Here is a 13,564-nt window from a genome sequence, read left to right on the forward strand (position 1 = left end):
TTCGAGAGCTGGAATTACGTCACTACATGGTGTAGCGGCTATTGGCCGGCTTTCTTTCAGTTGCAGCAATAAACACATTCAAGAGCCTCTTAAAGAAAATTCCCACGAAAGCAAAGCCGAAACGGAAAGTGGATCTCCTGCGACGAGGAAAACACGCAGTGCAGCTCCGTGATGGCGATAACTATAGCTTTCACAATGCTTCCAGACGCCAAGGACGGAGTAAAAGCGTTTATCCGCAGTGTTGCAGAGCCCGTTTAAAGGGAAGGCCGACGGCGAAGAGAATCATGTCAGCCGGCAAGAGGACGAAACCGTTCTTGAACGCTAGGTAGAAGAAAATCGTCTGGACCGTTCAATTGGTCAATAATGATTCTACATTTCAAACCTTCGAGGAATGATTAGTGGGCCTCGGGGTTTTTTGTAGCGTGAGCTACACTGGCCGAGGTTGAGCAGCATCGTGTGGCTCCGGGAGAGCCGTGCTGCCCATGCGCGAGGAGCAGTGACGTCACATGGCGCATGGCGCACTACAACTGAAATTTTGCTAATTTCAGTTGTAGTCTAGCGAGTGTCCTGTGTACTTCTTCTTCGTCCGCGTCTGTTTTTCGCTAGTAAAAGGCAGTCTCACAACCAACTAGCCCAACTTTCTGTCTTAACTGTAAAGCTTTCTGGCTTCTTGCAGACTTCGCCTAGAAAATTTTGGTTGTGCTTCAGCGATCGCTAAGCAAGGATTGAACAAATCGCGTTTGGCTCTCATGGTGTAAATCAGAGACAAGATATAGTTCATGGGTTAAACCACTTTTTTAAGCCTGTATTTACAAACAAGACATCCACGAACAAAGATAAGGAAATGGCTGAAACTGCATCTATGTGCCATGGATGCAGTTTCATTCGATCTCGGGAGCGTGTTACAGCAGCTACTTAATTTGAACAACAAGAAGGCTAATTGACCGGATGGTATACCAGATGTGCTTTTGAGGCGGTATGTGGAGTACATGTCGTTTTATTCACTCATTATCTTGAAAAAATTGCTCCTTACACATTCCCTCCCAAAAGACCGGCTGAGCGCAATTGTTAAACCGGTATTTCAAGGTGCCGATAGGATGCTTTTTACTACCTACAGGCCAGTGTGTCTGGCGTGTGTTCTTTGTAAGGTTTTGTAGCGTGATCTACACTGATCAAACTTAAGCAGTATCGCGTGGCTCCTAGAAAGCCGCGCTCCGCATGCGCGAGGAGCAATGACGTCACACGGCACACAGAACGTTGCTCGCTGCCCGGTGTCTCTCACACACCCCACGCGCCCAGCGTCTTCGAAGACCTCCGTTCCGCACGTGGTGGCCCGGTCCACTTGATGATCATACGAGGGGTGGCCGGGTGTGGAACCGATTGCTCGTGCGTTGCAGAAACCCCGGCGTGCGCCTGTGGAACTAGCTTAGCTCTGGGCCGATTGGTAACGCTGCGCCGGAGGCGCTTGAAAAATATACATGGGTCGCATAATGCGTATTCCGTGTGTGCGTCATTGAAGCAGCAGTAAGCATGATAATCAAGCTAATACTAGCCAGCCAGGAAAGCTAAGAATAACCAGCTGAACCTTAGCTCACGCTACGTATATTCTGGCATAGCCGAGCTAAGCCACTGCTAATTATTTTCTGTATAGCTAGCACAGGAACTTCTTTCATAATTACCACAAAACTGAGAATGACAAACCTGGACTATGCCCTACGACGTTCCGCACCGCGGTACACATCGAGTCCGAGGTAATAAAAGCAGTATAATTTTAAAAAAAACGTGTAATTGAGCCTGTGACCCGAGAGTGGTTCCCGATTCCAGGAAGCCATGTAATGGGCGGGCAGCCTTCGCTCTGGAGGCCAAAAGTGTCTGGATATCCAGATCGCTACTGGTCACCACGTTTTCCCACAACTCAGGGGCGGATATGGGGCATAGAAGAGGGTGGGCAGGTTACGGGCTGTGCTCGCACTTTAATAGGATAACAGGAAAGTGCCGTCGTAAATGCGCAACGAACGACGGCACCTCCCTGACCAAAATAGAGAGGAGGCGGAGAACCTGCGAAAAGACTGTCGAAACAGAACGGACCTCGGTGACGCGCGCGACGCTCTCTTTCAGGACCTGTTCGTTGGGTGCGAGCCAAGCGGAACTAAGCATTACAGCGTGCACCCGAGGCTGACAGCTACAAAACAAGGTTGCGTAACCACTGGGATCGCTTCTTGCTGGCCTCCTAGGCGTTGACCACGCATGACATCGTCTGGAGAAGAAGACCCGAGTACTTCCTCGTTTTTCAACAAAATTCGTACTTATAGACTTATTGCGAAGTTTCCATTCGTTGCCTTCTCTGACAGCTGCGGTTTGCAATCTAAGCCACTGCTTGAAAGACGCACTCTGACTGCTAGCGCGGTGTGTCATTGTGTGAGACGGCCTTGTTATCGAGTCGCCGTAGCGCCGCATGGGGAAATGCAGGCGCTGTGAGCCCGACAGGCCGGCTTCACTGCATTGACGAACGGCTCTCTGAGTCCTGGGTGAAACTTATGTTGCACTGTTATTACGTTCAGCAAAGCGGGTGCTAATTTACAAGTACGCTTTCCTCTCCCGAGACCAAAGTGAGATGACAGAGGGGTTCGAAAAGCCAGCGCAGGTAGGTGAGCAAATTTCACACCGTTGTACGTTTGGCACCATAAATCACTCTGAACGCACGTACGCATGCCGTTCATACTGAAAGCCCTAGCGCACACGGAATGGAATCGGACGCATGCAAGGAATAATCTAGAGCGTACCCTTGTAAACTTAGTGCTTGGGCTTTCCTCATACAAGAGACCCATTGCCTGCCCCGCCTCCCCAATTTCACAGCTTACGCTAACCCATGCATACCTGATCGGCGCTGTGGCCGCACCAGCTCTCCGCCAGGCAAAGCCACCATTTATGCACTTACGTCTTTGCCACAAACTCCGATCCCCTTACACACGTGGTGCACGGCATGGCAAGAAGTGGTGGCGGTTAAGGTGCAGCTGCCCCTTTACGCTGTGATTCTTGTGTCGTGTTATGTGCGCCCACACAACGGACATGCACCTCGGCTACGATTGGGTTGGCTATCCTCTCTGCGCCGTTCGAACGCAGCCTGTTCCATACTTGTGGCTGGGGACTTCAATGCTCCTCATTGTGACTGGGGGTAAAACACCTCAAATGAACGCGGGCGTGTGCTACTAGACCACTTCAGTGATGCCAACTTTACGCTTCTTAATGACATTTCATGCCCTAAGCGCCGATGTATTCATCCTCGGATGCCCCCGTACTCACCTGACTTAACATGGTGGCTTGGGGTGATACGGTATCATGGCAGCGAGAAGCAGACTGCGGGGGCAGGGACCATCACCCCATTAGGATTGTCATTACCCCGAACTCGACGCTTTGCCTTCGGTGTAGCTGCACGGTTGTGAATTGGGATGACTTTCGGGCAAAAACCAACACAAACCTCACGGAGCACAGGCCAGATCTAATCGCTGTTATTAGGCATGCTCTCAATGACGCCTCTCAGAAAACTTGGGTAGTGAAGTCCCGGCAAAAACGTGACTTCAGACTTTTGCAGCTATGGGCCCAGCACAAGCAAGCTGAAGTGGCTGCCTCATGAGATCCCTCGTCTGTGGAGGCTCGAATACGCTTGCAACGTCTGACTGCGGCTGCCAGGCGTCATGAGAAACGTCTGTCAAGGCACCGATGGCTGAGCTGGTGTGAATCGCTCGGCCCATCGGTGACTACATCATCCACCTGGCGCACATTTCGGGCGATGGAAAGTGGAGGCCGCACTCCGGATGCGGCAGCCAGTGCATATCTGGCATCGGGCAAGACTCCCGACCAATTCGCCACCGATGTTGCCCGCACCTTGTACCCTGCATATGACATCCTTCCAGCCACTAACCCGTGCCCGTTTCCTCTGTCACATCAGGTTGGTTCATTGCCCTTTGACGACGCGGCTCATGGAATTCAATCTGCTTTTACAATGGCTGAGTTACTGTGATTGACCACGCAAAACTTTGGACGACTCCGGGACCGGACGGCATTACATATAAGGTGTACAAGAACCTCGATGCGCCAGCGCTTAGCCATCTCCTCAACTACAGCAACGAGGTTTGGCTCTCTGCCCAAATACCAGAGTCGTGCAGAGAGAGAGAGAGAATAACTTTAATGAAAACCAGCGATGTTAGCCGAGCCTTCGGGCTGGCTTGCTATACTAGATGAGAGAAGAAAAACAAAACGAAAAAAAATAAGAGAGAGAAAAATTTGAAAACGAATTGATGTCATTTGATGCGGCCAAAATTTTCAATCACAAAACTCTGTCCAGTTCTGTGCTCCGAAGAAACTCCAAAAGAGTTGATTGCACGCGCAGCCTGACTGGGACCCGACAATGGACACAAAACAGCCCTCAGCTCAAGTCCCGCACCAAGCTGCCCGCACAAAGATAATATGAGTTTCTGTCTGTGCACGGTGTACTTTGGACACACGCATAGAGTCGTGGCTTAACGCAGACATTGTGTCTATACCGAAGCCGGGGAAGTCACCCGATCATCTTCCCAACTTGCGCCCAATCGCCTTGACGTCCACGCTTTGCAAGCTTTTGGAGCACACGCTGGCAGCCCACCTTCAATGGTGGTTGGACACCTTCCGATGGTACCACCCAGCCCAGATGGGGTTTAGACCTCGTCTGGGTACAAAGGATGGGCTTTGCCATTTGTCGTCCATGGTGCTACTAAAAGGTCGTTAACACAAAGTGCGGACAGTCCTAGCCATGGACATACAAAAGGCTTATGACAACGTCAACCCCGGGGCAATCCTGGAAACTCTCCGAAGTCTTTCTCTACCAGACAAAGTGTGCGCTTTCATCGAGAACTTTCTTACTGGAAGATCTTTCTCTACACGAATCGGCGGGGCAAGCTATGGCCACTTCACACCAGTTCGCGGAGTAGCTCAGGGGTCAGTTGTTTCACCCCTCGTCTTTAATATTATGATGTTGCCGCTTGCCTGGCAGCTGGGCTCCATACCAGACCTGCATTTCCTCGTCTACGCAGATGACATAACGGTATGGACCGTACACCCAGACCTGCATCGCCAAAACGTGTGCCTTCAACAGGCCTTGACAGACACGCAGACATGGTGTCAATACGCTGGACTGACACTTTCAGCTGACAAAACAGCCGTTCTGCCTCTGGCCAGTGCTTGGGGCCGTCGCAAACTAGCGATTTCTCCCCTCATACTGCAACTTTCCGGCCAAACTGTACGCACCACCACATTGCTTCGCGTGCTAGATTTGGAAATTTATGCGTCTGGGTCGGCTGCCATGTGGCTTCGATCTGCCCGACAAAAAGCAGGACAGATGCTTCACCTGATTCGACGCATCTCGCAGAAGTCTGGTGGTTCCTGCTCTAAGATGGCTCGCCTCCTGGTGAGGTCAGTACTGCAGCCTCGGCTGGTTTATCAGGCCCAATTGCAGTACATGACTCAGGTGGAGTGGGCCCGACTTGAGGCTATTAACAGAGCCGCAATTCGCACCATCACCTGCCTTCCTGCAATGACCCCGATACCATCGCTCCAAGCTGAGGCTCAGCTGAACACGCTTGACGAACTCATCGAACAACGTCGCTCAGCCCGCATACACAAACGCACTTTTGTTGCGGAAGCAGCGGCCTTGGATAGCTATATGGGCTGTTCCCTACCTGCTTCACCAGATGGCCCTGTAACCAGGCCGCCGTGGCGGTATCACCAGGTGAGCGACAACAGACCACTGACTAGACTTCACACTCGAACTACGTGAAAAACATGTGCGAGAGGATCACTACTGACGGCTGCGACCCAGTACGAGGCGATTGAGGCCTTCGTGGACGCTGGTGCCCAGGATGGCGTTTTATATACTGCGATACAGTGTCCCGTCTATCCTGACACCTCTCAAACTTGCCTCTACCAAACCATCCGCACCCTGCCCTCTCTACTGGTGGAGCTCGCAGCCATCCGGGATGGCCTACAGGCACTAACGCCGGTCCTAGAGCGCGCCCCCGTGGGTGCCACCCTACATCTTTATACGGACTCCACCGCGGCGATACGGGATTTACGCCAAGTATCCAACAATTGTAGTATTTCAAGGGACATCCACACACTGCTAGGCACGTACCCCTGCCCTCTCAGGCTGGTGTGGGTTGGGCGGAGTACGCTCCCCGCTCACATAGCGGCGGATATGGCTTGTCACCCGACGTACATTCCTCGGCCGCTGCTAATGTTAATAGCCGGTCCTATAGAAAACCTTCTGCAATGGAAGTACGATCTGCGTCGCGCCACACGTGCTCTCATCCCACCGTGTGGAAAGGACCTGCCCAGTAGACTTGCTCGCTGGGAAGAGGTATTGCTGCGCAGACTTCGCGTTGGAGTTGCGCTTTCACCTGCTGTGACCCGGGCGTGGCCACGCTACCATGTCCGTTCGATGACACCTTCCCCTTCTGCACAGCCCCTGCCGAACAAGCTGATGCGGACCATCTCATAAAGGCGTGTCCTTCACTGGTCTCAGCCAGAAAGCGACACCTGAGAGGTACAGGTGTCCATCCTGGAAGACCCCCCGACCTTCAGCGGTGGCTCTGGGGACCCCACCACCAATGACGGGTGCTCATGTATATTTGTAAATAAGTTATTTTTATGCCAACGGGCATTCTATCGCAAATAAAAAAAGGACGAGACCGATCTCTTTTTCGCAACGGTCGCAGGCCAGAGTGCCTCCTATCGCTCCTCGTTGAGGCGTTCTTGCCTAGCATTCCCATTCACCATCGAATTTTATGTTTGCATAACAAGTGCAAATACCTAAATTCCAATTTGGAGTAATAAAGTGTGGTTTCAGGACGCGCAATGGACATGTGTCTATATATCGAGCCCATATAGTAAAGCACTCTTTCGGCCAGTTGGTATACGTATATTGAACTTATACAGGCCTGCTTGCAGTGCTAAGGCTATACAAAGTGCGCACGAACACGACGAAACCAGTGATCAACTGTTCATTTCTTTGAGCACCACCTCCGGCTGTGCACAAAAGAACACTAAAGCATACAAAAAAGGTGGGGCCGTAAATAGGCTCTTGGAGGTCGCGATATCAAGCGCACAATCGCTACATTACGTGACGTGTTCACGACAACACGTACCAAACATTACACCTCTGCGCAAAGCTGGGGCAGGCAAAAAAACATGCAAAAAAGTTCTTCCTTTCTTTTCATGTTTACCTGTCAATCGTCGCCGCCATTCTGACCCACACTGATGTAAACCTGTGACCGTTACGCAGCCCTGGCACTGAAGACTACGGCGCCGGTATTTGCGGGTTCCCTTAAATGCTGGTTCCAACCAGCGTTCCCCGCTATGCGGTAAGCGACCGGTGTACGTTTCCGCGGTACCGACGAGCGGCACTACGGCGCGACGTATCCTTGCAGGAAAGAATGTACAGCGCCACCACCCGTCACACCAGCTCGAATCAGTTTGTAGTTACAGCGCGTCTTTTATAAGATGTGAATAACGACGAAAAACACGGAGGGTCTCGGCAGTTGGAAACGCCGCTACACGCGCGACCACGCAAGCCCTTCCCTTCACGGTGGACAAGGAGCCCTAGTGTGCGCTGTGTGCACAAACACCGCAACAGCTAAAACATGTCACTGCCCGCCAGAGCAAGACTATTACTGAAAATCAGTTTATAAATACGTGAAATCGGGTGACAGTGCGATGAAAGGTTGCGCTGGTGATCGTTGTCGGGTCGGCTTCGTAGAGCGATGACCGAATAACTGCGGCGATGACAAACCTTTTCTGCGTGACCCGCCCTCAGCTGGTCCTGTTCGCCGCGGGCGAAAGCGCCGCATGCAACTATTGCCTCTAGCGCGCCGCTGGTCCATGGTGGAAATGTTCAATCATTGTGGTGAGTGAGCATGTTATGTTTGGGACCCCCTTATCGGGCCTGGAAAAGTTCCCTACAACTTTTTTAAAACTGACGTGCCGACGCAAGCCCGGTAGACGCAACAAGCAGTGCTACCAGGCCGACCGGCGGTGGCGGCCGGTGGCGGCCCCCGCGCTATAGTGCCTAGAATATACTGCCGCACAGTAGGAGGAGCATGCGCGTCGTCTGCTAAAAACAGCGTGACATACCGCCGAGCGGAGCCACCTGCTGCTCGTGCCTCTGAACGCAAGCGGCTTGACCGGTATTGCACGGAGCCGGTCAGCTCGTAGCATCCACAGTGCTTTGGAGGTGCGAAGAAAGGGCGAACGCTCCGGATGTTATTGCTGGCCCTTTATTGCTGGAACGATAAACTCGGATAATTCTCCAAGCTTTCGAACCATTTTTGCGACTCGACGTTCCTTAGGTATTACTCTAGCGATTGCACACGTAAAATCAAAACCTTTAGAATCCTGTTTAAGGTTCGTAGAGAAAACGAACTATACGGATGAAGGTGGCCGCAGTTAGTGCAAGGTGGTCTTCGACTTGAAACGTTTGTTACAGACTTTTACGAGGCCCGGGCGAGTAAATTGGGCCTCGCTAAACCTACAAATGACAAACTGAAAAGCATAAAAGCACATTCGCTCAAAATGTCCTCCCTTTATGGCGATACGAGCGCCGGTACGTGCCGGGTTACAGTAACACAAATAAAAATCAAGGTGCGCACAAGTCAATTAATAATAAAAAAACTTCTCCCAGGCACCCCGCAGACATGGTTATGGAGTTTTATACTAATATATACTAGAGGTAAATATGGCTCTGCAATCGCGACCCATCGTAGGTGCCACCATTGCAGCTAGAGACGTTCCTGGCCTACTTGGCTTAGATAGCTATATGGCTTTTTTCTTGTCTCGAGGTCAATATCAACAAAGAGGGGTAGCATTTCTGTCTTGTTCATTTTGCATACGAAGCTTTTAAATAATCATTGACAAATAGAACTGTTTGGAACTTCAATTTTGTAATAACAAAACAATTTTGAACAACCTTTGCAGTAATATTGTTGCTTTTTTGCAGCCACGGGCAACGTTTCACACCTGTTCATGAGTCATTCCAAGGACAAGTGGAACGTGCTTGCTCGGTACATGACGGAACCCTCGCTGAAGCGCAGCTCGCCTAGACAGGGGTGCCAGATTTCCCTCTACTATATTTAAGCACAAAACTCTATGGGTTATCCAGGGCGGTGCTTACCCGTGTTTTTCGTTCCTTCCGATGCACCGTTACCACTTACAAGTGCCAGTGGATGCGATACTGTAGCTACGTCGTCTATAAAGGCACCGGTCCCCTTCCCCTTACTTCTAACTCCTACACAACCTGGTTTTAGGGGCGAAGCACTTTAGGACCTCGCTTTGTCCGTGGCTTGTCCCCTGGCGTCCGTGTACACAGTGTTGCGCATACGCGAATAGCATTGGGTGGGATTGGATTGGATTAAATTGAATTGTATCGGATTGGATTGGAATCGTACATACTGTACAACACGCGTTGTCAAACATTGACATGCGCGAGTGGGCAATGCCACGTGTGATTTGCGGTAAGAACGATCCCCAGTGCTTCGTCCACTAGTCATGATTCACTTCGTGGAGATGCGTGAATTTTTTTTTTTTTTTTTTTGTTTCCCGCGCATGAGCATTAAGTTGCGCCAGAGGAGTTTTCCGCGCAGACGGGACCGCCGGACTTTTCTTTCGCCTACCCATATCAAGCGGCGCTTTAAAAATTTGATGCCCCGTTCTTCAATGGGACGCTAAAAGGCTCGCAATCGCTACATCATAAGCAATGTGTGCATAGGTGTCCACTTGATTATACTCGTCTGCGGTGTCTGTATTGTGCCCCAGTAACGCCTCGTGACGTGTCCTACAACTTAGTACAATAAGAGTTGACGTCCGCAAAAGGACTATTTTTAAGAGACACCAGAAATCCAGGCAAGAAAAGAATATTCGCGGTGCAAAATGTCGCCGCCTTGCGGCGAAGATCAAAAACGGCCAGCACCGTCATCGTGACAATCGGAGGCGAGCATCTACAGCATATTTTTTTTTCGCTTAAATTGGTAAGGAAGCCATAATTATTTGGTAATTCTCGTTTTTCTTAAATTATACTTCGAACCCGTTTTTTTTTTTAAATAAATTACAGCTGTCATCTCCAACGGACCCTGCCTGAACTCGAGCCTCTTAACAAAAACCAATTGTCCAATAAAAGGCCTCTCTCTCTCTCTCTCTCTCTCTCTCTCTCTCTCTCTCTCTCTCTCTCTCTCTCTCTCTCTCTCTCTCTCTCTCTCTCTCTCTCTCTCTCTCTCTCTCTCTCTCTCTCTCTCTCTCTCTCTCTCTCTCTCTCTCTCCTCTCTCTCTCTCTCTCTCTCTCTCTCTCTCTCTCTCTCTCTCTCTCTCTCTCTCTCTCTCTCCAGAGGGGCACGAAGAACACTCTAGCCTTAACCAGTCCCCGCATATGGGTGCGCTTGCAAGCCATCAACGGCATCACCACCTATATCATACTAGAAGAAGTGGACGAAGAAAACGACTCCTGCTCCAGCAAGCATGCGCTCACCGTAGATAAATTCCTTAGAGTCACGGATTCGCCCATATCCAGGGTGCAAACTGCTTTCGTTACACTGCCTTCGTTGTTCTTCGGTAGCCCATGTCCGTGGTTCAAACAGCCACAGGCAGTCTTCGGGCAGTCTCTAACGGTTAGCGATAATATTACCTGTTAGCGAAAAAGTTTACGGTTAGCGACAATATTACCTGCAGATGTAAACTACCAGCCTAAAACTTCGACCACTACCTCACAACGAGCGAAATTACGAATAGCGAACACGATGAACTGAGCACAATATTTAAATCAAGCTTCCGGGAATCCAAACAGAAAATTATCGAGACCGAAGCACCTATTGAAATAACAGAAAAGCTGGTCAGAAGTATTAACGATGACATTGCACAAAAATAAAATCACCAAACAAAAATTTCGTAATCCCTAAATAGGTTCTGAGAATAAAGGTAAACAGGCTATTGCCATTATCCAAGTTAAAACAAAAAATGCACCAAGGAAAAAATCCAGAAATACAAAAACAATGGAATTAAAGGAACACCGCAGAAAGTACAAAATGTACTGGATTTTCCAGTTTCATATACACACGCCTTTGTTTTGCACCCATTTTATCACAATCTATGCGTAGTGACTGTGTCACATGTACCCGCTATACTGTAGTAGACACGGGTTGGTGCTTGTTTTTTGTTTCAGTTTTCTGTATGTACAGTTTTTAGATGCAAAGCATCTTTTAGTCGACCCTCCGTCGTCCGGCGTCCGCACCTCTCCCCCTACACTATAAAAAAAAAAGAAATAGTTAGCGGCGCCCGGTTTCGATCCCACGACTCTCCGGCCGCTACGGGAGGTACGTGGCGCTCTTCCCACTGCGCTACAAACCGAGAAAGGAAGCAAGTGCTACGAACGCACCTTATGTCCTTGACTCTTTCAAACTACGTCAAGAAGCTACTGATACAATGAAGGCACGCGAAGCTGAGTGTCAACGGAAACGACGAACTGAAAAACTTTACAGGAGGATGTTGAATTTCCCGTGGGAAAGCTGTGGCGGGAAGCGCCACGCGCCTTGCAGCTCAACCAGAGAAGAGGACGAAGAAGGCAGCGGGCAGCGAGGCTAGGAGCTGAGCAACGCAATAAAGAAAGGCGAAAACCAGGAGGTGTTCGGTCAGGTAACGCCGGTGTTGGTCTCTTGGCTGTCTCTACATTTTTCTACATTTCTCTGTCTCTGCATTCCCATTCGTGATCCGATAAATGAAACAACATAACGGCAACACAAAGGAACCTACACGGAACCCCTATGATGCTTCGCATTTTCTTCATGGTTCCCCATGGAAGATGGCGTAATTTTTTTCTTTTTTTCTCGCCCCACAATCACGAAGTCCTTACTTGACACATAAATGCGGCCATTTTGTCTGCTACCGTAGTTAACCCAGTGTCGTCCATAGATATTGATTGCTTCTTGTAATATTTTTCCCGCGAATGTGCTACTCCCGCTGAACCTTTATGCAGGCCTCATATAAGATCATATGAACAATTTGCATTTCCGAGACATTATTGCAACCAATGCCTCTGTCGAATGGAGAAGGGAGGCGTGCGTATTTTTTCCTCCCGGTGTAGATTAGGCCTTTTCTTTCCTGTTGCGTAACTTTATTACTTCTTTTCACGCGATATTACTTGTAATAGCCTTAGCCCATCGTAAGCTTGCCTCTCCTAAACAATAGGCCATAATTCTTGCCGATTAGTTTTCTGTTTGCTCCACCCGTACATCCACAACCTCGTCTCCCCTACGTCAAGCTCTTGTTAGTTTATCGCCTTCCTCCTACCGAAAACTTCGTTTGTTTGGGGGCCTGGAAACGCAGACAACTGGTTTCATGAATCTGCGGAACCTCTGGCTGAAATTGTATTGGGTGGTCATGCAGTGGAGGTTCCGGCACCTATGAACCTGATCAGTTCGGCTTACTTTTGTAGATTGTGCCTACTTCGAAGCATGCCTTCTACCGTTTACGCAGATACGGAGCTTGAACACATCCGGCACTCATGGAAGTGCAGCATAAGCCAGTCGCGAGCTTGCGAAGTCACCCTTACCAATTTTCGCTGTCGCGCGCGAAAGTTAAATTTTTACTTGCACTGCGGTAATCTGTCCCCTTCGCCTCTCTGGGCATTCGGAAACGCACCAGAAACGATCGATAATTTTTGAAGACGATAGTCTTTCTTGGGCTACTTAAACCCAGACATTTTGGTCTGTCTGTCTGTCTGTCTGTCTGTGACTCGTAAAATGGAAGCTGCGCAATAGTCTTATGTACTCACAGCCAAATGTAAACGGTTAAGCCCGGTTTATATGTTCGTACTTGTGAACTTTGTTGAACAAGAACAAGACATCACGCAAATATAAGGAGGGGAATTAGTACACAAGGGATATTTACAGTGTTCCTTTATTAAAATTCATGGATTCTTGGTTTTCCGATAGAAAATAATATTCTACATCTATTGCAGAAAACGGCCGCCTGGTGTTGCCCGCGCCACCTACTGGCGGCATATGAGAAATCACGCGGCAACAGCAACGAAAGGTTCCACACGCTAAGTTCCCGTTTGCTTGGAACGCACGTGGAGCACAGAAACTCTGTGAGCCGGAACGTTGAAGTCGGCCGCCTCGGTTCACGCGCGTCTCCGCCGTACTGCAGCGCTGGCATCGAGGAACCCGACCTGTACCAGTGGAACGCGGTAAATTCAAATCTCCTTGAGCAAACCTGCAGTGTGTTTACCTTGGGATGAGTACGACGGAACAGGAAAAGCATGAGAGGAGGTCGGGAAAGCAAAGGGGGGCTTTCCTTGGCAAATGTCTAAAAGGCTGTCGTCTATTGATGCATTTGGAACGAAAGGAGCAGATACGCGGCCATTTTTTTCTCTCCTGCCAAAGGCTCTCCTGCATACGACGGTGGTACTTGGAAGACACAGGCACCGGCTAAATTACAAACTCTCTGCTCCACTAAATTTATAGTTCGGGGCGCCGATACTGGAATCCTGCTA

The sequence above is a fragment of the Haemaphysalis longicornis genome, unplaced genomic scaffold (genome assembly GCF_048455015.1).
Source record: "Haemaphysalis longicornis isolate Haplotype H1 unplaced genomic scaffold, Haemaphysalis longicornis Haplotype H1 scaffold_3, whole genome shotgun sequence".
In the NCBI taxonomy this organism is placed as follows: Eukaryota; Metazoa; Arthropoda; class Arachnida; order Ixodida; family Ixodidae; genus Haemaphysalis; species Haemaphysalis longicornis.